This window comes from Nicotiana tabacum, chromosome 24 (genome assembly GCF_000715075.1).
Source record: "Nicotiana tabacum cultivar K326 chromosome 24, ASM71507v2, whole genome shotgun sequence".
Taxonomy (NCBI): domain Eukaryota; kingdom Viridiplantae; phylum Streptophyta; class Magnoliopsida; order Solanales; family Solanaceae; genus Nicotiana; species Nicotiana tabacum.
The window spans coordinates 61675139-61700401 of record NC_134103.1 but is presented as its reverse complement, the minus strand read 5'-3'; the positions used below and the strand labels follow the sequence as shown (position 1 = coordinate 61700401).

The 25263-nt window shown below is 38.0% G+C and overlaps 1 long non-coding RNA gene across 1 annotated transcript; it reads left to right on the top strand.

The window, feature by feature from the left end:
* The first annotated feature begins 11102 nt into the window (after positions 1-11102).
* LOC142178582 (uncharacterized) lies at positions 11103-12448 on the top strand. The gene is made up of 2 exons (XR_012706852.1): positions 11103-12146; positions 12244-12448. It is a non-coding gene; the product is annotated as an uncharacterized LOC142178582 (long non-coding RNA).
* Positions 12449-25263: the final 12815 nt, after the last annotated feature.

Genomic DNA, 25263 nt, shown 5'->3' with positions numbered 1-25263 from the left:
TCCTTCATTTTCCAAAAAAAAATGGCGAAGACCTCAAAATTTGTTACCCAAAAAGAAACTCCCTCTGTCTCGCGACCGGCTGAAGAGGAAAATGTTTCGTCTGCTGCTACTGAGGAACCGACACCGAATCTTCCCTTGAAGATGTTCATTCCTGCAGGGTGCCCGACCTGTGTTGATTTTATGGTCGAGAAAACCTCCTCGGTACTGGGTCGGTATGAACCAGTCTCGAGATATATATGCTCGGACACCGATAGCTTCCTCTCCAAGGTCAAGGAGGATTTCAACTAGGTTGATAAGCACGTGGTGGTTCCTATGCCCGAGGAAGCAATTACTACCCACATGGAGGGATTTTTAAGTGTTTACACTTATCCCTTTACGTTGGGCCCCTTAGATCCGGTCATCATCGCCTTCTGTAAGAGGTACGAGGTGACCCTTGGTCAAATTCATCCTTCTTTCTGGAGGATAGTAACTCTCCTCCGCTTCTTCGTAAAAAAAATCGAGGGGTGTCCCTTCACTATCAATCATCTCATGCGTCTGTACAGTCCCTGACTCTATCGAGGGGGACTAATAAAACTTGCCCGTCGGGCCAGTAAGGCCCCATTCTCGAGCATCGACGAGGATCGGGATCGATGTTGGTTAGGCCGATTCGTTCAAGTGAAGACCTAGGATTTAATCCCGGCCGAGGATATACCATTTCCTGAGAAATGGAACATGAAACGTAAGTATAACCTTACCTTTAAGATTTCGTTTATTGCCTTTCCTTTTCCTCCCTTCTCATCGATATTTTGTGGTGGTGCAGCTGTTGCTCGGATGCCGAATGCAGTACCTTAACTCAAGAAGTAGGTCATGGGTATCGTGTTGCAGAAACCATATTCCGAGCGCACATGGCGCGAACTTTCGAAGGGCCGATGGGAGGCCCATTCTCACGGTGAGATTACATTCTCGTGCGGACAACACTTAGAATTTTCCCATGTTGCTGAGCCCTTACTCATTTTCCATTTCTTTGCAGGTCTTCCCAAGGATGTTTCAATGAGGCCTCCATCTGGTGTCGAGGATTGCCCCTCTGAGGTCTAATAGCTTGGACCATGTGAGTTTGTTTTTGTACGGCAGTTCCCGAGTTAGAGAGTGATTATTCAAACTCGGGTTAAGGCAGCCCTTGGGCTCGATACCTTTAGGGGATCGGATGTAGGAAATTCCTTAAGAAATGCAAGAAAAAATTTTAAAGGACAAGATGTTTGCAAGGAAAAGACTTCTTTTTTATTCTTGTGCATAATAGTTATACATGTGTACATGCTTTGTGCCAGGGTTCGAGCAGTCTATGTGGGCACGGTTTATTTGACCATTTGGCCCTTACAATGGATCCTATCGATCGAGACCCTTCAATCCTGAAGTCTCTTTCCATGCTAAAGTCAATATCCAAGGGTAATGCCCCCCAGTGTTCGGGGTTGATCGAAGAGAGGCCTCGAATGCTGTTGTGATCATCGTCATTGATTCGTAGCTGGCCTTCAATTTTAAGTTAGCGCGATTTACTGGTTGCCTCATTAAAAACCTTTCCATAAAACTCATTTGGGATAAAACTGGTTCATGGGAAAAAGAGTGCAATGCATGCTTTCAGACCTAAAATCTCGAATCGTCCCTTATTGGTTACCTGCAAGCGCTAGTTTAAAATGTAAATAAAAGAAAGAACGGGGCCGTACCTTAGCAGTAATATCGCTTCAAGTGAGTTATATTCCAGTTGTTCGGTAGTTGCTCACCGCTCATTGTTCCGAGTTTGTAGGATCATTTTCCAGTGATCTCGATAATTTGGTACGGTCCTTACCAGTTCGGTCCCAATTTCCCTTCATTCGGGTTTCGGATGCTCAGTGTGACCTTTCTTAGTACCAAGTCCTCGGTATTGAATTGTCGAAGGTTGGCCCTTAGATTGTAATATCTTTCGATCCGCTTTTTTTTGGCGGCCAATTGGTCAAGGGCGGCTTCACGCCTTTTATCTAATAGCTCCAGGCTCGTACTCATAGCCTCGTCGTTTGATTCCTTTGTTGCATATCGGAATCCGATACTTGGTTCTCCGATCTCAACCGATATCAAAGCTTCGGTGCCATAAACCGAAGAAAATGGGGTAGCCCCAGGGCTGTACTTCGAGGTCGTACGGTATGCCTATAGGACTTCGGGTAGCATTTCCTTCCATTTTCCTTTGGCGTCGGTTAATCTATTTTTAAGGTTTTGGAGTTTGGTTTTGTTGGTAGATTCAACTTGTCCATTCCCACTAGGGTGGTATGGTATAGACAGGATCCTTTTGATCTTGTGGTCTTCAAGGAATTTGGTTACTTTGTTGCCGATGAATTGTTTCCCATTATCGCATACAATCTCAGTCGGCATTCCGAATCGGCATATAATGTGGTCCCAAATAAAATCGATAACTTCCTTCTTCCTGACCTTCTCATATGCCTGGGCTTCCACCCATTTAGAAAAATAGTCAGTCATAAACAATATAAATTGAGCCTTACCAGATGCCCATGGAAGGGGGCCAATGATGTTCATTCCCCACTTTATGAACGGCCATGGAGACAAAACCGAATGCAGTAGCTCCCCGGGTTGATGAATCATCGAAGCGTGTCTTTGGCATTCATCACATTTTCGAACGTACTCCTTTACGTCTTTTTCCATGTCAATCCAGTAGTAACCATCTCTGACTATTTTTCGAACCAATGATTCGGCGCCCGAGTGATTTCCATAGGTACATTCGTGGATTTCCCTCAAAACGTACTCAGTATCTCCCGTCCCTAGACATATTGCAAGTGGGCCATCGAATGTTCTTCTGAACAGGGTTCCATCATCAGACAGGCTAAATCGGGTTGCCTTCATACGCAGGGCCCTCGATTCTTTTGGATCCGAGGAAAGTTTACCGGTCCTGAGATATTCCACGTACTTATTACTCCAGTCCCAAGTTAGGCTCGTTGAGTTGATCTTGGCATGGCCTTCTTCCACCACTGATCTCATAAGTTGTACGACTTCTCCCGAGTTGAACTCGTCGTCTTCGACCGACGACCCCAAGTTAGCGAGGGCATCAGCCTCGCTGTTTTGATCCCGAGGTACATGTTGCAAAGTCCATTCTTTGAACCGATATAATGTCACCTGTAACTTGTCCAAGTATCTTTCAATTCATTTTTCTCTAACCTCGAATGTTCCATTAACTTGGTTTACCACAAGAAGGGAGTCTCACTTGGCTTCGATCACCTCTGCCCCCAAGCTTTTGGCTAGTTCAAGGCCTGCAATCATGGCCTCATATTTGGCCTCGTTGTTAGTCAATTTCACAATCTTAATAGATTGTCTAATTATATTACCTGTTTATGGCTTTAGTATGATGCCAAGTTTGTACCCTTTTGCGTTTGAGGCGCCGTCCGTAAAGAGGGTCCAAATTCCCGAGAAAGTTCCTAAGTTAACCAATAACTCTCTTTCGACCTCGGTTATTAGGGCCAGCATAAAGTCGGCCACAAATTCTGCCAAAATTTGAGACTTAATGGCGGTCCGAGATCGATACTCAATATCGTACCCACTTATTTCTACGGTCTATTTGGCCAACTGGCCAGAGAGTTCGGGCTTATGCATAACGTTCCTCAACGAGTAAGTAGTTACGGCAGATATGGGGTGACACTGGAAGTATGGTTTTAGCTTCCTAGAGGTGCTTAACAAAGCGAGCGCCAGTTTTTCTAGGTGACGGTACCTAGTTTTGGCCTCACCTAAGGTCCTACAAACATAGTAAATTGGAAATTATGTACCTTGCTCTTCCCGAACTAGGACTCCACTGACTGCTATCTCCGAGACCGCCAAGTACAAGTACAATTATTTGTCTGTCTTTGGTGTGTGAAGCACCGGCGGGCTCGATAAGTATCACTTGAGTTCCTCCAAATCTCATTGGCATTCCGGGGTCCACGAGAAGTTATTCTTCTTCTTCAATAGTGCGAACAATCGGTGGCTCTTGTCGGATGATCTCAAAATAAATCACCCCAGGGCGGCTATGCACCCGTTTAACCTTTGCACGGCCTTTACGTTGTCCACGACCATGATATATTCGATGGCTTTGATCTTATCGGGATTGATCTCGATTCCCCGATTGGATACCATGAATCCGAGGAATTTACCCAACCCAACTCCAAAAGCACATTTTTCCTGGTTCAACTTCATATTGTATTGCTTCAGTATGCTGAAGGTTTCCTGCAAATGTTTTAAATGGTCCTCTACTCGCAGGGACTTAACTGACATGTCGTCAATGTAAACTTCCATTAATTTTTCTATTTGTTCCTCGAACATCCGATTTACTAGGCGTTGGTATGTGGCGCCGACATTTTTTAATCCAAACGGCATTACGTTATAACAGTATATGTCGTATTTAGTGATGAAGGAAGTTTTTTCATGATCACCTGGGTCCATCCGTATTTGGTTGTACCCATAATAGGCGTCGAGAAAACTGAGGATCTCGTGGCGGGTGGTAGCATCGATCATACGATCGATGTTGGGCAAAGGAAAGGAGTCTTTGGGAAATGCCTTATTAAAATTTTTGTAATCTACACACATTCTTAATTTATTCCCCTTTTTAGGGACTACCACTATATTTTCTAACCAATTCGGATATTTAACCTCCCGAATAGACCCTATTTTAAGGTGTTTAGATACCTCATCCTTGATAAAAGCATGCTTGATCTCGAACTGGGGTCTCCTCTTCTGTTTGACGGGGTGAAACTCCGGGTCCAGGCTTAGCTTGTGAGTGGTTATCTCCGGCAGGATCCCTGTCATATCAAGGTGGGACCAAAAGAAACAATCTCCGTTAGTTATAAGAAAGTGAATGAGTTTTTCCTTGAGCTCGGAGCCTCACCCCGTGCCTAGGTATACCTTTCGATCTGGCAAGCGTTCTCGCAATATGACTTGTTCTAGCTCCTTGTCCATCGATTTAGTGGTGTTGGAATCATCGGGGGCTATAAAAGATCTGGGAACCCCATAATCATCATCCTCGCCTTCCTTTTGTTTGTCCGAATCTGCCGATGATGGTATCAGTGATTGCTATTTGGCCCCGTTTCTGACCATCTAGTTTGGATCCTTCGATGTTGAGACTGTAGACGCTAGTATCACCTCCTTAATCACGAACATTTCCTTTGCAGCCAGTTGTTCACCATAAACTATTTTGACTCCGCCAAGTGTTGGGAATTTCAGTGCCTGGTGCAGTGTCGAGGGCACCACCCTCATGTTATGTATCCATGGCCTTCCGAATAAAGCGTTGTACCTCATGTCTCATTCGATCACATAAAATTTAGTTTTCTGGATGGTCCCGACGGTGTTTAGTGGTAATGTAATTTTGCCCTTAGTGGTCTCACATGCCATGTTGAATCCGTTTAGAAATCAAACTGTAGGCACGATTCGGTCTTGTAGACCGAGCTGCACCACGACCCTCGATCGAATGATGTTGGCCGAGCTACCTAGATCAATTAACACACGTTTAACCCAAATTTTGTTTACGAGTACAGATATTACCAGTGCATTATTGTGGGGTTGTACGACCCCTTCCGCATCCTCGTCGTTGAAAGATAAAGTTCTTTCCGGTATGTAGTCTCGAGTTCGTTTCTCCCTAGTGATGGATACTTTGGTGTGTTTCAACATCGGCTCTTGTGGGACATCAACCCCACCGATGATCATGTTAATGACGTGTTGAGGTTATTCTTGTTCTGCTTGTTTGTTAGAATCCATGTTCCTAAAATGATTCTTGGCTCGGTAGCTCAAGTATTCTCTAAGGTGTCCATTGTTGAATAGTCGGGCTAGTTCCTCTCTCAGCTATCGACAATCTTCCGTTATGTGATGGTGAGTGCCATGATATTTTCACATCTGGTTAGGATCCCTTTGGGTTGGATCGTATTGTAGGGGCCGAGGCCATTTGGTATCTTTGATGCTCCCGATAGCTGATACAATGGTGGCAGCATCGACATTAAAGTTGTATTCCGATAGCCTCGGCGCTTCTTTAGGCCTGATGGACCTATCGAAGCAATTTTTGGTCATGAGTCCCCGGTTTCTTTGACCTCGGTCATTTCTCCTTTCGTTTCTCATGTAGTTCCGCCCAGACCCATTACTTCTCTGATCTCTATTATATGGCTGGTACCGATTCCTATTTTGCCTTGGTTCACGTTCAATGTCTCTCTTGACTCTGTCGAGGGTTCTGACGGGATAGACAGACCCCGAAGGGGCTCCGAGTTGATCATCTTCGACTCTAATTTTCGATTGATACTGGTTATTCACGTCGGCCCATGTAACGGCCGAGTATTCTATCAGGTTCTGCTTCAGCTGCTGTGAAGCCACCTAGCTTCGAATATTGAGTCCCTGAGTGAAAGCTTGAACAACCCAATCATCAGCGACTGGCGGCAGATCCATTCGTTCCATTTGAAATCGGGACACGAATTCGCTGAGCATCTCGTTATCCCTATGTTTGACTTTGAAAAGGTCTGATTTCCTGGTCTCGACCTTGATGGCACCAGCATGTGCTTTTACGAAAGAGTCTGCAAGCATAGCAAATGAGTCAATAGAATTAGGAGGTAAGTTGTGATACCATATCATAGCTCCCTTTGATAGTGTCTCCCCAAGTCTATGATTTCGAAAGTAATAAAAATTAGTAATTAATTGATAAATCATCATTGGCTTGCTTGACGGCGGCATTAGGTGCCATCACGACCTATTGTGGATTTTGGGTCGTGACACTATGTATTGTACTTCAAATAGAGATTAATGTCAACAACAGAAATTCTAGTCATGATAGAGTAGCCAAAACAACTCAAAGGAATACACAAAAAATATTATCTACAAAGACGTATTAGATAATGTCACGACCCAAAATCCATTATAGGTCGTGATGGCGCCTAACGCCGCCGTCAGGCAAGCCAACATTGATTGATTAATTTAATTACTCATTTTATTATTTTGAAATAATAATTTTTATTAATTAAATAGTATGAAATAGAATTCACAGGGTAAATAATAATATTTACACGAACTACAATAATGAACAACCCGTAGGAACGCCTAAAATCCGGTGTCACAAGTGCATGAGCATCAACTAGGAAATATAATAAACTACAACATCTATCTGGAATACAAATTAGATAGAAGAATATAAATAACTCTGATAAAGACTCTGTAGGTTGCGGATCATAACATAAAATGTAGCTCACGGTAAAGTCCCCGCAATAGCCGTGCCTCTGCGCCCAAAAGACCACCAGACATATATGTACCTGCACAAAAAGTGCAGCAAGTGTAGCATGAGTACGTAAATTAATGCGTACTCAGTAAGTATCTAGCCTAATTCCAGAGAAGTAGTGACGAGGGATCGACATCAATACTTACTAGTGGTCCAATAAGACAGATACAGTAGAAGTAAACAGGTGTGAGTCAGAGTAAATAAGAGAAATAACAAGTATAATATGTGGTACAATACTCCTCTCAGCTAGTAGTTACCTCCTCAGTCAGAGTATATATGTAACGGACCTTACCATATAGGTCGTCACAGTTCAATCAGGAAAAACTCACAGATATGCTGGCTTTTTGCCAATTATTACGTACGATTTCATAAGAGTACTTTATAGAAATGTCGAGGTGTACGGTCCGATCCATCGTAACATTGCCGAACCATAGATACATCTATTTTATTATCGAGGCGAATGGCCCACTCCCATGAGAGTGTGGTACATAATCCTGCCAAGGCATACGGCCTGATCCATCATAATGTGCGCACTGCCGAGGGTCCAACGACACGAACCATAGATGTATCTATCATGCCGAGGCGAACGGCCCGATCCCATTTGAATAAGAAGCTTTGACGGGTCCTTGACCCCACTCACGAACAGACGTGTGAATTATAAATTTTTGGGAAACCTTTCGATGAGAATGTATAAAGCGGGAGAAATTCATAAGAGGGGTACAATTATTTCGCAGCTAATCATGAAGCTCGTCGAATCTCTACAACATCAAGTCTATCACTCTACAGAAGTCTAGTCTCAAGCTGCAACGTAAAATAAAGGAATTTAATAGGCAGGAGACAACTCAAATAGTACATCTATAGCATGGTGTGAACCTAAGTCTACCCGGACAATAATATGTATTTAACTACGTACGGACTCTCATCACTTTGTGCGTACGTAGCCCCCACAATAAGTAGCACATATCAAATATATCACCTAGGGGTCGTTTCCCCCTCAGAGAGTTAGACAGAAGACTTACCTCGCTCCGAAGTTTCATAACCGGCTCCAAAGCCTCTCTAACACCTCAAAGCGATGCTCGTTGATCCAAAACTAGTCAAACAAGGTGCAAACCAATCAAAATATACTCTAATACCCATAATAATTAATTTAAACAATTCTCAACTCCGCTCGAAAAGTCGATAAAGTCAACCCTTGGACCCACGTGCCCGAATTCCAAAACTTTTTGAAGACAAACCTTATCCATAACATTAATAACTCAAATATATAATTTATTTTTTAATTCCATTTCAGAAATCGCGGTCAAAATCCAAAATTATCAATTCTAGGTTTTCTACCAAAATTTCATAATTTTTCTCCTTAAATCCACATATAAACCTTATATTAAGCTTACAACAAGTGGGAAATTACTTACCTTGTGTTACATGATGAAATTTCCTCAAAATCGCCCAGGAACCGAGCTCCAAAAATCCCAAATGAAAATGACGAAATGACTAAGTTCGATCCCCTTATATTCTACCTAGTTTCCGCTTCTGCGGACATATTTGCGCATTTGCGGCCTCGCTTGTGCGAGCCAAAATGCGCATCTATAGAGTACACTGCCCAGTTGAGACCTCGCATATGAGGAAGCATTTTTGCTTCTGCGCAGGCGCTTCTGCGATGGACAATCGCGCATCTGCGGTCCCGCCGCTTCTGCAATTCCACAGGTGCGGGAATTTCTTCGCCCCTACAACCACTGCCTTTTCCCTTTCCATTTCGCTTCTGCGAGCTCGACCTCGCTTTTGCGATGTTGCTTTTGCGACCAAGACATCGCAGAAGTGATCACACCAGCTGCTGCCCAGCTTCAGCATTTCTTAAGTCCAAAAATAAATCTGTTAACCATCCGTAATTTACCCGAGGCCCTCGAGACCTTAACCAAATATACCAACACATCCCAAAATATAATACAAACTTAGTCGAGCCTTCAAATTATATCAAACAACGCTAAAACCACGAATCGCACCCTATTCAAGCTTAAAGAACTTTAGAACTTCAAACTTCTATATTCGAACGCCGAAACCTATCAAATCAATACCAATTGACCTTAAATTTTGCACACACATCATAATTGATATTACGGACCTACTCCCACTTCCAGAATCAGAATTTGACCCCGATATCAAAAAGTCCACTCCCGATCAAACTTTCCATAATCATCTAATTTTCAACTTTCGCCAATTGACGCCGAAATGACCTACGGACCTCAAAACCAACATCCAGACATGCTCCTAAGACCAAAATCATTATACGAACCCGTTGTAACCTTCAAATTTTTATTCCGAAGTCGTTTACTCAAAAGTCAAACCTTAGTCAATTCTTTCAACTTAAAGCTTCCGAAATTAGAATATTCTTTCCAAATCAACTCTGAACTTCCTGAAATTCAATTCCGACCACGCGTACAAGTCGTAGCACCTGAAGTGAAGCTACCCAAGGCTTCAAACCGCCAAACAACGCGCTAGAGCTCAAAACGACCGGTCGGGTCGTTATAGATACGATATGACTATATTGTCTAAACACATTGCATATTTTATAATGGAAGTACACTTGTTCAAGGAAGAAAATATAAAAACCCACTTTTACGCGAATTCCCTCTTAATGTACTAGCTACCCGGTCAGCAAATTGTAACAGCAGATTATGGAATTGCTTATTCACAAAGATTATTTTAGGCAGGCAGTAAATATTGTCGAACTAACTTAATTACTAAACAGATCATCTTTGTTGGTTTAAATGATATCCAATATTTTTTAATTTAAGTATTATGTTAAGGTAAATAATATTAATGTTCAATATTTAAAAGATTTTTGCATTTCAAACGCCAATTGCTTTACAACCAATTCTTTCTTCTTCTATGTTTTAATAAAAATATTTTCATTCGTATAAATAATTGATCAAAGATCCACGTGCAATGCCCGTATATATATTATAAAGGCAAGAATATTCTACGCTAAATATTGAATGACGAAAATATTATTAAAATATTAATCGTGTTTTATTAATTTATTCTTAGTTATTAATGAACAAAAGGGTAAAAATCATCTTTAAGTCATATACATACCTACTACAGCTATAAAAATGCAAATCGGCTAAAATACAACTCGAAAACCATAAATTTCTTCCTCCCAAGTTCTATAAAACAGAAATTAAAAATAAAAATTAAAAGGATTTTCTGCAAGTTTCTGATTTTACTGAGAAATTAACAAGGAAAGAAGATTTATACGTAGATTGTTCTAGAAAAGTATGAAAAAACACAAAAAATTAAATTTCAATATTTACTGTTGTACAATTATAATGATGTATAACTTTGTATAAACTTGTATGGAATGTATAATAATGCATTCCAGAAAAATAAGAAAAAGGAGAAGAAAAGAAAGTTTCAAACGTGGACGTCTATTATACACTAACAATGCATACACACCCTTATACACTAAATAAAATATATAATTAAATATTATTATACACAAATATATGCACGTATACACATTTATACATTATACACAATTATACAATTTTGTATAATAGTGTATAAATACCAGTTGTACAATATTTAGACTACAAAATATCTTTTGTCCACCATCACACCTCCACTTTAATACTGAAGAAGAAGGAGAAGAAGGAAAAGGAGGAGAAGGAGGAGAAAGAGAAGGAGAAGGAGGAGGAGGAGGAGAAGAAAAATGAGAAGAAGAAGGAGGAGGAGGATGAGAAGGAGAAGGAGGAGAAGAAGAAGAATCTCAAATTATACAATTTTGTATAGTAGTGTATAAATACCAATTGTACAATATTTAAACTACAAAATATCTTTTGTCCACCACCACACCTCCACTTTAATACTGAAGAAGAAGAAGAATAAAGAGGAGGAGGAGGAGGAGGAGGAGAAGGAGAAAAAAGAGAAGGAGAAGAAGGAGGAGAAGAAGGAGAAAGAGAAGAAGGAGGAGGAAAAGAAAAATGAGAAGAAAAAGGAGGAGGAGGATGAGAAGGAGGAGTAGAATAAGAAGAATCTCAAAATTGTATAAGAGTGTATAAATGCCAGTTGTACAATATTTAGACTAAAAAATATCTTTTTTCCACCACCACACCTCCACTTTAATACTGAAGAAGAAGGAGGAGGAGGAGCAGAAGCAGAAGGAGAAGGTGGAGAAGAAGGAGTAGGAGGAGGAGAATAAGAAGGAGAAGAAGAATCTCAAAATTATATAAGAGTGTATAAATATCAGTTGTATAATATTTAGACTATAAAACATCTTTTGTCCGCCACCATACCTCCACTTTAATACTGGAAAAAAAAAATAAAGAAGAAGAAGAATCTCAAAATTGTATAAGAGTGTATAAATAACAGTTATACAATATTTAGACTATAAAATATCTTTTGTCCATCACCACACCTCCACTTTAAGAAGAAGAAGAAGAAGAAGAAGAAGAAGAAGGAGAAGAAGAAGAAGGAGGAGAAGAAGAAGGAGGAGAAGAAGAAGGAGGAGAAGAAGAAGGAGAAGAAGAAGAAGGAGAAGAAGAAGAAGGAGAAGAAGAAGAAGGAGAAGAAGAAGAAGAAGAAGAAGAAGAAGAAGAAGAAGAAGAAGAAGAAGAAGAAGAAGAAGATCATGAAGAAGAAGAAGAAGAAGAAGAAGAAGATCATGAAGAAGAAGAAGAAGAAGAAGAAGAAGAAGAAGAAGAAGAAGAAGAAGAAGAAGATCATAATTGAAGAAGAAGAAGAAGAAGAAGAAGAAGAAGAAGAAGAAGAAGAAGAAGAAGAAGAAGAAGAAGAAGAAGAAGAAGAAGAAGAAGAAGATCATGAAGAAGAAGAAGAAGAAGAAGAAGAAGAAGAAGATCATAATTGAAGAAGAAGAAGAAGAAGAAGAAGAAGAAGAAGAAGAAGATCATAATTGAAAGTCTACACTCTTAAATTTGAAGAAGAAGAAGAAGAAGAAGAAGAAGAAGAAGATCATGAAGAAGAAGAAGAAGAAGAAGAAGAAGAAGAAGAAGAAGAAGAAGAAGAAGAAGAAGAAGAAGAAGAAGATCATAATTGAAAGTCTACACTCTTAAATTTGAAGTTTCTGATTCAGGTGGGTCTTTTTCAAATCTATTTCTACACCTTCAAGAAATGCAAATCAACTTCAAATGGGTTTAATAGTGTTTTATTTTGAAACCTACCATTAATGGATTTGAGAAGTTAAAATCCGGAGGATCGAAATTCTTGGGTGTTTGCGATATGTATTGTTTGATTGTTGATTTTTTTTAAACACTGATTTTAGTATTGGGTGAAGAACACGTGAAATCCATTTGGTGAAGAATTTCAAAAGATCTGAAAGTTTTTCACCATTGATGAGTTCTAAGCTTTTCATATCTGGAATTGCTTGTTAAAAAAAGTGAAGAGAAATTTTTAAAGAAGTTTAATCAGATCTATAGAGAGAGGGTTGGAGAGAGGAAAGAAAGAGACATTATAGGGAGAAGTGTTCTCTCTGTTATCATGAGCTTTACTTGACAGCAGTGTCAATTCCTTATGATAGCTTACGTTTTTTTACCCTACACATAATGAGCTTTACTTGACTTTACAATTGAGGTGTTCTCTCCGTTATTATGATTCCATCCATGCTCTTCAATGCCGCCTATATCCCACCTAAGTTGCGTCAGTGCTATGATACTGGTTAAACGATATCGTTTCTTTATACAATAATAGTTTTGATTGCCTAATTGTGAATTCGAAGGGACACGTTTTGGCCAAAAGAGAACAAGTTCCTCAACGAGTTTGAAATTAGTTTATGAATTACACGGTCAACAATATCAAAGGTCTTAGAGATGATGATGTTGTGAGTGGCGGGAGCTGGCATTGGAGATGTACCCGTTGTCCGGACATAACTACCATTTGTCCTTGGTAGTTTTAAATTTGAGTTCTGTTTATGTATTTTTCAAATAGATGTTGTAATTATGTTTCATACCAGCTTTGTAAGTCTAAAGTCTTAGTAGCTCATGACTTGTACTACCAATCTTTGAGATTTCGTATAGAAGTTCAGTATTTTACTTATTGGTTATTATTATTTTTATTGGAGTTGTGTTGAACATTATTTGGCTTACCTAACAGGTGGAGTTAGGTGTCATCACGATTAGTTGGATTTTGGGTCGTGACAGATGATAAACGGCTAAAAACATATTTTTGGGGGGTACTTTCATCTCATAACTTGTGTGGTTGAGGGAGATTACATGTGTGTTTGTGGTGAATTATGCTCATTACATGCATTATTATGTGTAGGAGCAATTTCGATGAAAGGTGAGCAAAAGAAGTTGATTCGGGATAAAGAGAAAAAAGAAGAATTTTTCTCGTTCACTCTCGCATGCACACAAGAGAGTGAACGAGCTAGCTGAGGGGTGCATGAAAATAAATAGTGGATTAAGGCAAAAATACATGGAAGTGCACAAGAGACCTAGAAGGAAAAGAAAAAGAGAATAACTTCGCTCGTTCACTCTCACGTGCGCACGAGAGAGTGAACGAGCTAACCTAAAAAGGTTATTCCGAAGTAGGCTTGTATTATTTCGCCTCATGCAAACCCTAACACATATAAATAGTCCTTAAAATCACTTTAGGGGGAGGTATTTGACCTAAGGAGGCACGAACACGCAAGGAGCAAGGCGGAGAATTCTTCTACGAGCTTTTTCATTTTGTTCTTCCTATTTCCATTATTGGTTATGAATTTTGGTATTGTAGTTTTACATACTTTTATGAGTAGCTAATTCTATTATCTAGGGTTTTAATGGAACCATTTGTAGGATGAATTCTTGATACGTTTGGATATAATTGAGGCTTTGAATTTTTCTATTTGTTCAATTATGTGCTTATTTTAGTTAATTGAAGAGCTCTCAATTAATGGTTCCTATTTATTATGTATTGCTTGAAAAAGAATACATATTTAGGTGGTTGTTGAACAACGTCACTCCTAACATATATGAGAGATCAATACAAAGGGTTTAAAAGCGGGATTATAGATAATGAAACTTTGACGTGATCATAATGAGCGGTAAAAAAGTGTGAGCTAGCGCAATTCGAGAGAATATGACTAGTACATAATCGTAGTTGCTCGAGAGAGAATTACAATAAGTCGAGTTCTCACGATCAGTAGAGAATAATTAGGAGAAATTATAGAAGACGTAGCGGGAAGAATTCTGATAATTGGGGAGGAAAATTATAACTCTAGACCTCCTTAATCTTGTCTCCAACTCTTAGTATCTTTAGTTATTAATTCACTCCTTTAAATTGATAGTTAATTAATTAGACATAAGAACTTTTATATTTATAACTTAGAAATTGTTCGAGCTTATCTTCTTAGTAATATTGAAAAGTTGTAGTTAAGCCTTAATTTTCTGTGGGATTCGACCCTGGACTCATAAGCAAAGTTATATTTGCAGCGACCGCTTATCCTCTTTAGGACTAGAGTTGGGTATGATCAACATATAATCAGAGTGTTATCTGTCTCACCATTCTAAAATGAAACATATAAATAGAAAGTATCATTGGATAAGAATGACCGTGGAAGAGAAATTATTTGAGGTTAAGAAGATACACACTGATGATGATCCTTAAAATATACTGACGAAAGTGGTGGTTGCAGATAAGCATGAGTTTTGCAAAATATTGGCAGCATGAAGCCTATCAATAGTTCCTCTACTTGAAGACATATTTGGCCTCATTCGCTGGAGGGAGAGTTTGTTAGGCCTATGCACATGTTGTCCAGCCAAAGACTACTCTTATTCTCTTTTAGATTTCTTTTCTATTTGGAATTGGATTCAATTTCTATTTCTATTTGGAGTTGATTTTGACTTTAACAGAAAGCACCACTTATTACTTATAAATAGAGAAACCTCGGAGAATTTTTCTATGCTCATTGGTCTTAGTCTTTGAAATACTTTAGCATATAAAAGTGATTTTTTGAGAGGGCTTCCATCAACAGAGAAGAGAGAAGAAAAAATATTTATTTTGCTGCTGATTTTATTCCGACCAACCAACTTCAAATTATATTTTTTAATTTGTTCACCGTTAGATCAAGCTAAAATTTTGACTGAATGTTACTAACATCTTGGTCTTTGATTTGAACAGTCAATTATCAGATTTGGAGGCATGTAGCATCCAACTTCGAGAACTAAAAAGCAGCTTCATTTTAATGATTTTTGCTCTTTCTTTAATTGAATTGTTGTTGCTCTTGTTTCTCCATATTTGGCATTTGTTGTATAACCAATTTGGAGAATTTATATAGCCCTCTCATTATTATAGATAGAGTTTTTTGGATCTTTGTGTTTCCGTAATTTTTACCTTCGATTTGAAGGGTTTTCCGAATTAAAATTTGATGTTTTTTACCTTCTCTATTTTTTTCGAGTTTGCTTCTTCCTCGACTTATAAGTGGTATCAGAGAGAGATTCAGGACAGGTTCATCTAGGCGGGTTTAGTTCTAGCCACAACCTATTTGACGGTAATCATAATTTTTGTCTAAGAAATTTGACCGTAGTGGTACTCATTTTGAGACAACTTTGTAGTAGAAATTTGGAGACACGACTTGCTGAAGATTATGTGTAGAAGGTGGATCAAGATTATTTTGTCAGAAAAATTCAGTCATAAGGGAAGAATTATTAGGTGTTTGTCCTGATTTTCTTTACCATGTTTGGTTTTCCTATTACTTGAAGGAAGAACAACATATTTAACATTATTGATTTTATCTTTTACGAAAAGGAAAATATAACTCTTCCATATTTGGCTAGTATTTTTTCTTGGAGGAAAAAGTTTTGACTTTTATAAATTAAAGATCATTCCTTTTCATTCAGTAGTATCCACAATGTAGTCTTTAAGGGGTTTCAGAGTCTTGTTTAGGGAGAGAATTTGTGAGATAAGTATTAGCATGCCACTTGTGTGTACCTCTTTGTGAGGTTGTTCTCTCGATATTTTGTACGCTCTTTTTATAGTGGATTGCTCATATCCGTTGTGGATGTAGGTCAATTAACCGAACCACATTAAATGTTTGTGTCTTTTTTTGGTATATTTCTCCCTTGTTGTCTGATTTATCATCGTTTAAGGATTGTTTTACTAGCTTCCGTATGACACTTGATTATTTCGCTCCCACCATTGTTAACCTTAAGATTCTATATATATCAATTTGATTAGTAGAGATCTCACCATACGATGGTCAATTCCCGGTTAAAGCAACAAGATGAATTTTGAGAAATTTGAGATTAAAGATAACTGTGGATTGACTTCTTGAAAAATAACACCAGGTATCTGTATGAAAGAGCCATCACAACCACACAAAAAAGAGTCATCATAGAGAGAGTCAATTGTCCGGTCTTGTGTCACATGTAATAAATTATTTCATTCGATAATGTAAGAAGGAATCCACTTGGTAATTAAAACAGTGAGAAAACATTTAAATTTTATCATTTTCTCTGCGATAACATGTGTCAAAAATCATTTTAGAATATTTAATTGAAATTTAGAATTTTTGTGGGAACATAATGCTTGCTCATATTGTTATGAAATAAACTAATCAGCTTGGCCAATAAAATATCCTTTTTTATACAATGATCTTTTGATTTCTATTGTAATACCTCTCTCCGTTTTTTATATATAATAACTAAAATATAATTTTTAATATAATATTTATATTTATTTTTTAAAATTACTCGTTTAGATAGAATGCATGACTACACGTGCAACATGCGTACTCTAAGACTAGTCTACCAAATATATTTGGCTAATTTAAGTACTAAAGTGTGAAATGGCTACTATACAAATAAAGGGAGCTATCACAATATTATACAAACGATAATATTATGGACGCATCATTAGTTTAGATGTCCAAATCTACCAAATATACATGACTAATTTAATTACTAATTAAAATGTGAAATGGATACCGTACTAATAAAGGAGCTATCACAATATTATAATTTATACATACGATAATATTATGGGCGCATGATAAATTTAGATGTCCAAATCTACCAAATACATTTTGGCAAGCACTAACATAGTGTTTGCCTCTGACAAGATTTCATCAATCAAATTACATTCTATTCCAAAGTAAATCAGACGTTGTTACTTTATCTTATAATTCAGGTAATTAATAGTTCGTATCTTTTTGTGATGGACTAATGATTCCCCTATATATTATTTTGTTCAGTGACTTAAAGTCAACAAGAATGATATTAAAATTATCTGAGACACTTTTCTTTTCTTTCTTCCCTTTGTTGTTGACGGTAGAGAGTTGCTCTACTTATTAATCATCACATTAATTTGTTGCTAAAATAGCTAAATAAATCCTTTCAAAATGGCAATGAAAATGACAGGTGTTGTGATCCAAAAATAGTGGAAGTTAATTCAACAAAGGAAGATCACCAAGCACTAACATAGTGTTGTTTACATCTGCCTGGATTTGATCAATCCAGATTTCTTTTTATTTTATATTTTATTTTATTTTATTAAAGCCAGATTTACCTAAGGGGATACTGGCTTCCATTAAAATCCAAAAAGGAAATATATGACGGAAGGAATATGAAGCTTACCTCCTCATATACTTGTTACTCCTATTAGACTAACACTTAGGCATTCATAGTACAACTCACAAAATAAAGATGGGACTAGTCTCCTCTCTTTTACATTTTTATGATATGAAGTCAAAGAAGGAGAGTGGAACTCTCATGTACAATGCTTATTAGAAAAGAAGCCAGGAGTATATAACCTATCATGAGGAAATGCTGATTCAGAAGCTGAAACTTATTAAAGTGAAAATAAATATACTTAACCATGTTTTAGTGTTAAATGTGTACATGAAAAACATGATTGATTTGTTGCAAACACCAAGCGTGGGTAAATTTTGCTGCCACATACATACTATAATCGATTCATATGAATCAAGAAGCTGTTGAATCCATATTTGGACAGGTTCTTTCATAATGCATAAATTGTCTACTACATATACTTTGGGCACATTTTCTACTTTCCAGTTAGTAAGCAATTGATATGACAATTGGAATGAAATTACACGGATCTTTTTTCTTTCTTATCTGTGTAATAAAACTAATTCATGACTTACAAATGGACAAGATTGTTACTTTTAAAAAAACTTATTTTGTGTAACAAAACTACTATTTAACCTAAAAATAAATTTCTCGGCCAAAGTCAATATCAAGAAGAAATCGGGTTACTGATAATCAAGATTTACTTCACTTTCCCAATAATTTGAGGAATAAATCAAGGAATGGAAATAATTGACAAAAAAATACGAAATAGATTGATAATCACTCCCAAAATTGTGGTTTAGAACCTTGAGAATAAAGTAAAGAATGATTGCATAAATTCAATAATTATCAGATGATATTACAAATGAGGTTTCAGTCCTTATATAGGAGCATACAATTATAACGATTTTCTTACTTAATTCGGGCTCACTAATGGCATTAGTTGCCTTGATTACCCGTTATCATATACAATTGTAACGGAAGTATTTATGGCTAAGGATTTCCTGTAACCGTATCGATTTCTCTTCCTTATTTATGACAGATTCGTGCATCTTCCCTTCTTAACGGTCTTTATTTATTCTGCTCATGTTTCTTCTTTTACAGCGGTCAGGTCCAGCTCTTTTCTCAGTGTAACCCCGAGGATGCTCCTCCCGTGCCTTTTTCGCATTCTTCAAATCGTCAAATAAAGAACTCCACTTGTCTCTATATTGATGGTCCACATACCATGCCCCGTAACCTCAATGATAGTCCACGTGTCATGCCTTTTTTCCACTAATACAGATAGTCCTCCCACTTTCTGAATATTCAAGAAGTGGTAAGTATTTATGGCGGGAATTCTTTGCTGCCATTTCTCGAGTATCATTATGCTCTTTTCAGAATCGATGCGACGTATGTCACATCCATTTAATGCCCATGCCACGTGGTTTCACTTGATTGGTTCTGTAGTTTCTCAGTGCTTTTTTAGGAGTTTTCTGCGGCTGTATCAGTTAGGAAGTGACGGTTCTATTATGACGCTTCATAATGATCAACCTTGATGACGATTGCCTCTCCTTATAAATACTTCATCTTACTTGATTGTTTTAAATCCTTCTCTTTCTTTGCTATATTCATCTCCTTAACCTTCATTCGTATTCCTCTATCTTTCCTCTATATTTTCTTCATTAAACATGTCTTCTTCATTACTAGACCCTCGCAAAGTTGTGATCATCGCGAGCTTGCTCCGTCTACCACCCCTACTAGAAGTAAGAGAGGTGGCAGACTCGGCAGTCTTGGTTTGTTATCTACTCGCAGTCCTACTTCTCAAAGTAGTTCCGTCAAACCATCTTCTTCTAGATCTAGAGCCCCTTTAACCCCTAGATCTTCTTCTAAGAGTAGGGATCAGAATGAACTCATGCGTGAGCCTACAATTTCTGAGATTGTTCTTCAAGAGTTCCTTTGTATCAGATCGTGAAGCCATGAAAAATCAAGTTTCTTCTATAGCTTCCCTTAACCCTGCTGAACACTACCCAAGTCTGATCACTCCTGGTCTTCTTTCTTTAGTTCGACGTGAATGTTATTGGAAACCAGATTTCCTAGTTTTAATTCCTGGTGCCAATCAAAGAATCACTTCTTACCATGCTGGCTTCTCTTTCGTTTATACTTACCCTTTTACTTTAGGGTTTAAACCTTACTTCTTACCATTCTCCCCCTTTTTATTAGGGTTTTCCATTCGCGGCATTAGCCTTGCATCTGTTCCCACAACCAGGCTTTCTGTAAGCTCTGCACAAGAACGGATCTTGAGTGCTTCTTCTTCCAAAAGAAAAACTACCGAAGACCGTGGGTCTAATGATAAGGAGGATACCGAGGAAGGTTCCTTGGTGAGAAAATCGCGTGCCAGAAGACGTGTGATTTCAGATGATGAAACCCCTGTCTCCTAAGATTCCCCATCAGGTTCAATTCCTTTCAGACTCGTTAATGAACCGGAGAGTGTTCCTTTAGAAATTTCTGATGAAGACGCTGGTAATTTAGATAATCCCCCCTCTAGTCCTATTAAAAGGTTATTCGCTCATGGATTTGAGGGTGAAGAAGGTCTTGGGCCTGTTTTTGAAGAGCTGCCACTTGCTTCCCTTTCAATTTTACCCACTGTTAACCCCAATGTGCCTTTGCCTAGAGTTGCAACAATGGTTGCCCCAATGGTTGCTCCAATGATTGCTCCCATTGTTGCTACTCATGTAGAAGCTGAGCCTTCTAGCAGCAGGCGGGATATGAAAAAGTTGTAATTAAAGTCCCCGAGGGTGGGAATTTGTTGAGAAAATCTGGACAAGCTGATGTGTGGCTGAAGCCGTTATTAGGACCCGTGGAAAAGAAGAAGTTGGAGGGTCACAGTTCTTTAACTTTAATGAATGACATTGTTCATTCTTCTCTCAAGGTATAACATTACTTATATTTCTTTCTTTCCTTTTCCTCATTCGTAACTCCTCTTCTTTTGTCTTTTTGTAGATTAATTTGATAGGAACTGAGCTTATGAAAAGGATCTCTTGGACTGACCAGCAATTAATTGAGTTGTGCACCGAGACTAATAACTGAAGAGAACAATTTAAAGGTCTTCAGTTGGAGAAGGACGTTCTTGAAGAGGAAAAAGGAGCTTTGGAACAACAACTGAGGATGGTATCCGCGGAGTTAGCGGGTTTAAAAGCTTCTTCCAGTCAAGTTGATAAAGACAAGGATAGATTGGAATCCTCCTTTGCTGAATAACATTCCAAGGCTACTGAAGAGATAAGGAGTTTGAAAAAGCTCCTTAATCAAAAAGAGGCTTACGCTGGTGATCTAGTTCAGATGCTTACCCAAGCTCAAGAAGACCTCTGTGCCCTGTAACACACCAGAAAATTTCAAAGTACTTGAGCACTAGTAAGAAAGTTGATGTGCGCTCATTATATTATTTTGTGTGCAGACAAGGACTATTAATATAATGGATATCAATTGGATATGATAATAAGTGTACGAGGTATATTATAAGTGATGTGAGGTCTAAGGAGAGCCCTAAGTCCAAGTCAAGTTGAGAATTTCATGATAGACTAAAGTTCCAAATGAGTACGCACAAGACCAAACTTTGGACGGTCATATCTATATATATGTAAGGATTTAGGTGATGTATGACCTATCAAATTAAAGGTCTTTGAGTCTAGTTTCTAACGCTTTAAATCGTTTGTCATTTGAACATTCTTACAAGGCGTTATGACCAAATTATCAAAGGCTAGCGGAGGCGTCCGAAAGAGAGGCTGGCAGTGAAGTGCTGCCATAGCGTCCAGGTCCGCATCCGAATTTCATAGAGGAGTGAAGTGGGGATGCGAAGCATCCAGGGCCGCATCCGAAACCCAAAAATCTGGGCCTATAAATACAAGGTCGGGTAAAGAGAGTATTTTGTGTATTTGGGGGTTAGGGTTCTTGAAGTGAAGGGACGATTTTGAGCTCAAATCAAGTACAATAGACCAAGGTAAGTTGTTAATGATGTTTTGGGTTGATTATTACTCAATATACATGAGTTCTAACATCATTCTTACATCCAAATACAAGATTTCATCATCAAATCCTCAAGAACATAAAAATCACCAAAGTTGTAATTTTTCAAGATTGATCTACTAGAGGTAATTCCTATGCTTCAAACTCATTTATTATGAGTAATTAGAAGTGTTTGAAGCATTTGTTACAAGTTTTAATGGTTGAAAGATTGGAATACAAAACTCTAGTTCATGGCATGAATAGTACTTTTGAGAAAATAAGAGAGAAGATGAATGGTAATCTTGGCGATGAAATTTATGAATACAATGAATCTATGGGATTTGTTACTAATATTGGTCTCATTGGATGTTGTTATTGTAGATTGAAGTTGATTAGTGTAGTGCATCATTGTAGTATCATTAAGGAAAGAATTTGAGGTATGTTGGCTAAACTTTCTCTCTTGGAATTGAATTCCATAATGTTTCTGTAAGATCAAGTATGATTGGCTCAAGATTCCTAACTCCTACATTCCGGGTTATTCCCTATAAATTTGATTACCCCGAATGAGCCTTATGTCGAAATATAGATGTTCAAAGTATGGGTTGTGTATTAATATATTATGGCTTTGAGTCATGTTTCAATATAAGATAGTATGCCAAATTGTGTGAGAAAACTCAATATGCTTAAGACTCTTAATTGCTCATATGTGTACCTAAAGCCTTGATTGGAAATGTCTTACTAATGATAACCTATAAAGATATGAAAAAAGTATGAAATGTGATGATTGATATAAGTGAAAGTTATACTTGTGGCCAATAGAGCTAATAAAATTAAATTATGTGAGAAAGGTTATGAAATGAGCCTTGATTCAACTATTCTGAATTGACTTCAAAAATAGAATTGTCGAAAAGCCTATAAACTCAAGTCATGCTCATATGTGGCTGTTTTAACATACGTTATGATTTGTGAGTATCTTCAATGTGTTTTGCGTTCTTACATATTCGTGAGTGAAAATTGTGTATTGCTCTTTGTGGGGGGAAAACGTGTCAAGAATAAATGGTGTGTTATTTGCTGATGGTTTAAACTTGCGCATCAATTGCCAATCATTTTACTCCACTTCTCAGAAAGAAATCTATGGTGCTTAAATTGGTCATTTCTATTGAACTTAAAGTTGTGATTTTCGGAATATTATATGTATGTTGATATTTATGATGATTATACATGAAAGAGAAGAAATAAAAGTGTGAAATAACAAATATGGCCACCGTGCCTTGAATAAAGAATCTTGTGAATGGCCAAAAGAGCCAAGGAAATATTGTTGTTATTATTGATTGAAAATACTAGTGGAGATTTATATAATGTGGAAGATGATGAGTTAAATACATTTGTACCTATGTTATTTTTGTGAATTATTCCCCCTATTTGGGATGAGATTGATGTGATAAAATTATCCCTCTTAATTGGAATAAGATTGATTGATATAAAAGGGTTGATGTCTCGAATAAGACAGCCTAGCCGGTGGGGTTGTGATCGGACACCATGTCGCACACATGGTGGTGATTATGCTAGAAATTGTAATTGAAATTGAGATTTTGGTTGATGTCTTCAAATAAGACAGCCTAGCCGATCGGGTCGTGATCGGACTCCGTACTAAATTTACGGTGGTATTAGTATTGATGGTAATTGTGGTTGATGTCCCTAATGGATAGCCTAGCTGATCGGGTCATGATCGGACTCCGTGTTAAAGACGGTGGTATTGATATTGAGAGTAATTGTGGTTGATATCTCTAATGAGATAGCCTAGCCGATCGATTTGTGATCGGACTCCGTACTAAGAATACGGTAGTACTGGTATTGCGAATAATGGTATTGTGGACAATGGTATATCGATGCTAAAGAAATCTCCCAATGTGAGATATGGAAATTAATTTGAACACTGTCTTGATCCTAAATTGAGGTTTGATGTTGATTAAGGTTTTCATTGATATTATGATAATCTTGTTTGTATTATTTGTCATTCTATTGAGAGGGTGTTTAGTTATACATACTAGTGTTATTCGACAGTACTAACGTCCCTTTTACCGGGGGCGCTGCATCTTTCAATGGATGCAGGTTGTTCCACAGCAGGAGATATTGATCAGTGATAGCAGTACACCTTCTTCCCAGCTGACTTGGTGAGCCCCACTTCATCCCGGGGTCATGTATCTTTTGTACCTTGTGTATTTCATTTGAGGTATAGCCGGGACCTTGTTGCCGGTATTATCATTGTACTCTTCTTTATCCATAGAGGCTCCGTAGACATAGTGTGGGTTGTGTATTGGTACTGGAAAAGACAAAATATGTTATGTTGTGGTTGTATTACTTGTCCATTTGAGACATTAAAAATGATGAATCTATTGAAAATGAATTGGTATTATAGACGTGAACACCATTTTGTCTAATTAATGAAAATATATATTATCTCTATTTGTGGATGAGTTTGGGTAGAATGAAATCTAACAGGCTTGCTCGATTGGGTTCACTCGGTTGAGCGCCGGTCGCGCTCCTCGGTTTTGGGGCGTGACAAATTTGGTATCAGAGCCTAAGGTTTTAAAGTGTCCTAGAATGTCTCGAAGCCGTGTCTAGTAGAGTCCTTCTTATCGGTGTATTGTCGACCACATCTATAAGTTGGAGGCTACTTGGACATTTAGGAATAATACCCTTCTTTGCTATTCTGAATTGTGCGATGAAACTGGTTGTGAAACTGTTCTTCCTCCAACTTGTGCGTTGAGGTTCAAGGTAAGTTTAAATGCTCTTTTGGTTTATTCCAAGTAATGTTGTCATGTGACATGACGAATGGGTAAAGTCCTGAATATTAAATGGATGGCACATGTATCATGTTGAATGAATAGTATGGCCATATGAGACAAGTATATCGTACCATGAGCATACTTTATATGAGAAGATTGCTAGAAGTGATTACCCACCTCCAAAGAGGCATTGACATGATAAATGAGACCTAAGCTTAACTAGTACATGTGGATAGTGTGGGAACCATGTGTATGATTCTAAGATGTAAATTTGTTGCATAGGCACATGATATATGAAAGGCATGGCCTGGAGAGTAATGATAAATGTGTACGTCTTTCATGGGAGACAAGAAGTTATGAAAGGAGAGTCAATTGAACCCACAATGAGAAGACCCTAGCACTATGAATATTATAAAAATACCAGGAATGTGCGAAGTGGTGTTACACTCCAAAAAGAATATTGACACGAGGGATTTGGATCCCAAGCCTATGTGGCTGAATAAGAGTAGAGAACTTATGAGGTTAATATAATGGGGACTTAAATCTCCCTAATAGTCAATCATATACAGGAGGACTAGAGATTTGAAACATGTCTCCCTCAAATTGCTAAATTAAAGACTTGTGTCAAAATGTGAATAATTCACCCCAAGTGGGGAGGGAAGGGCCATGGTGAGGCTACTTAAGTTCGATAAAATGAGAGTAGGGCCATGTAGCTATGATGTTTGGATATTTTGTTGAAGACATG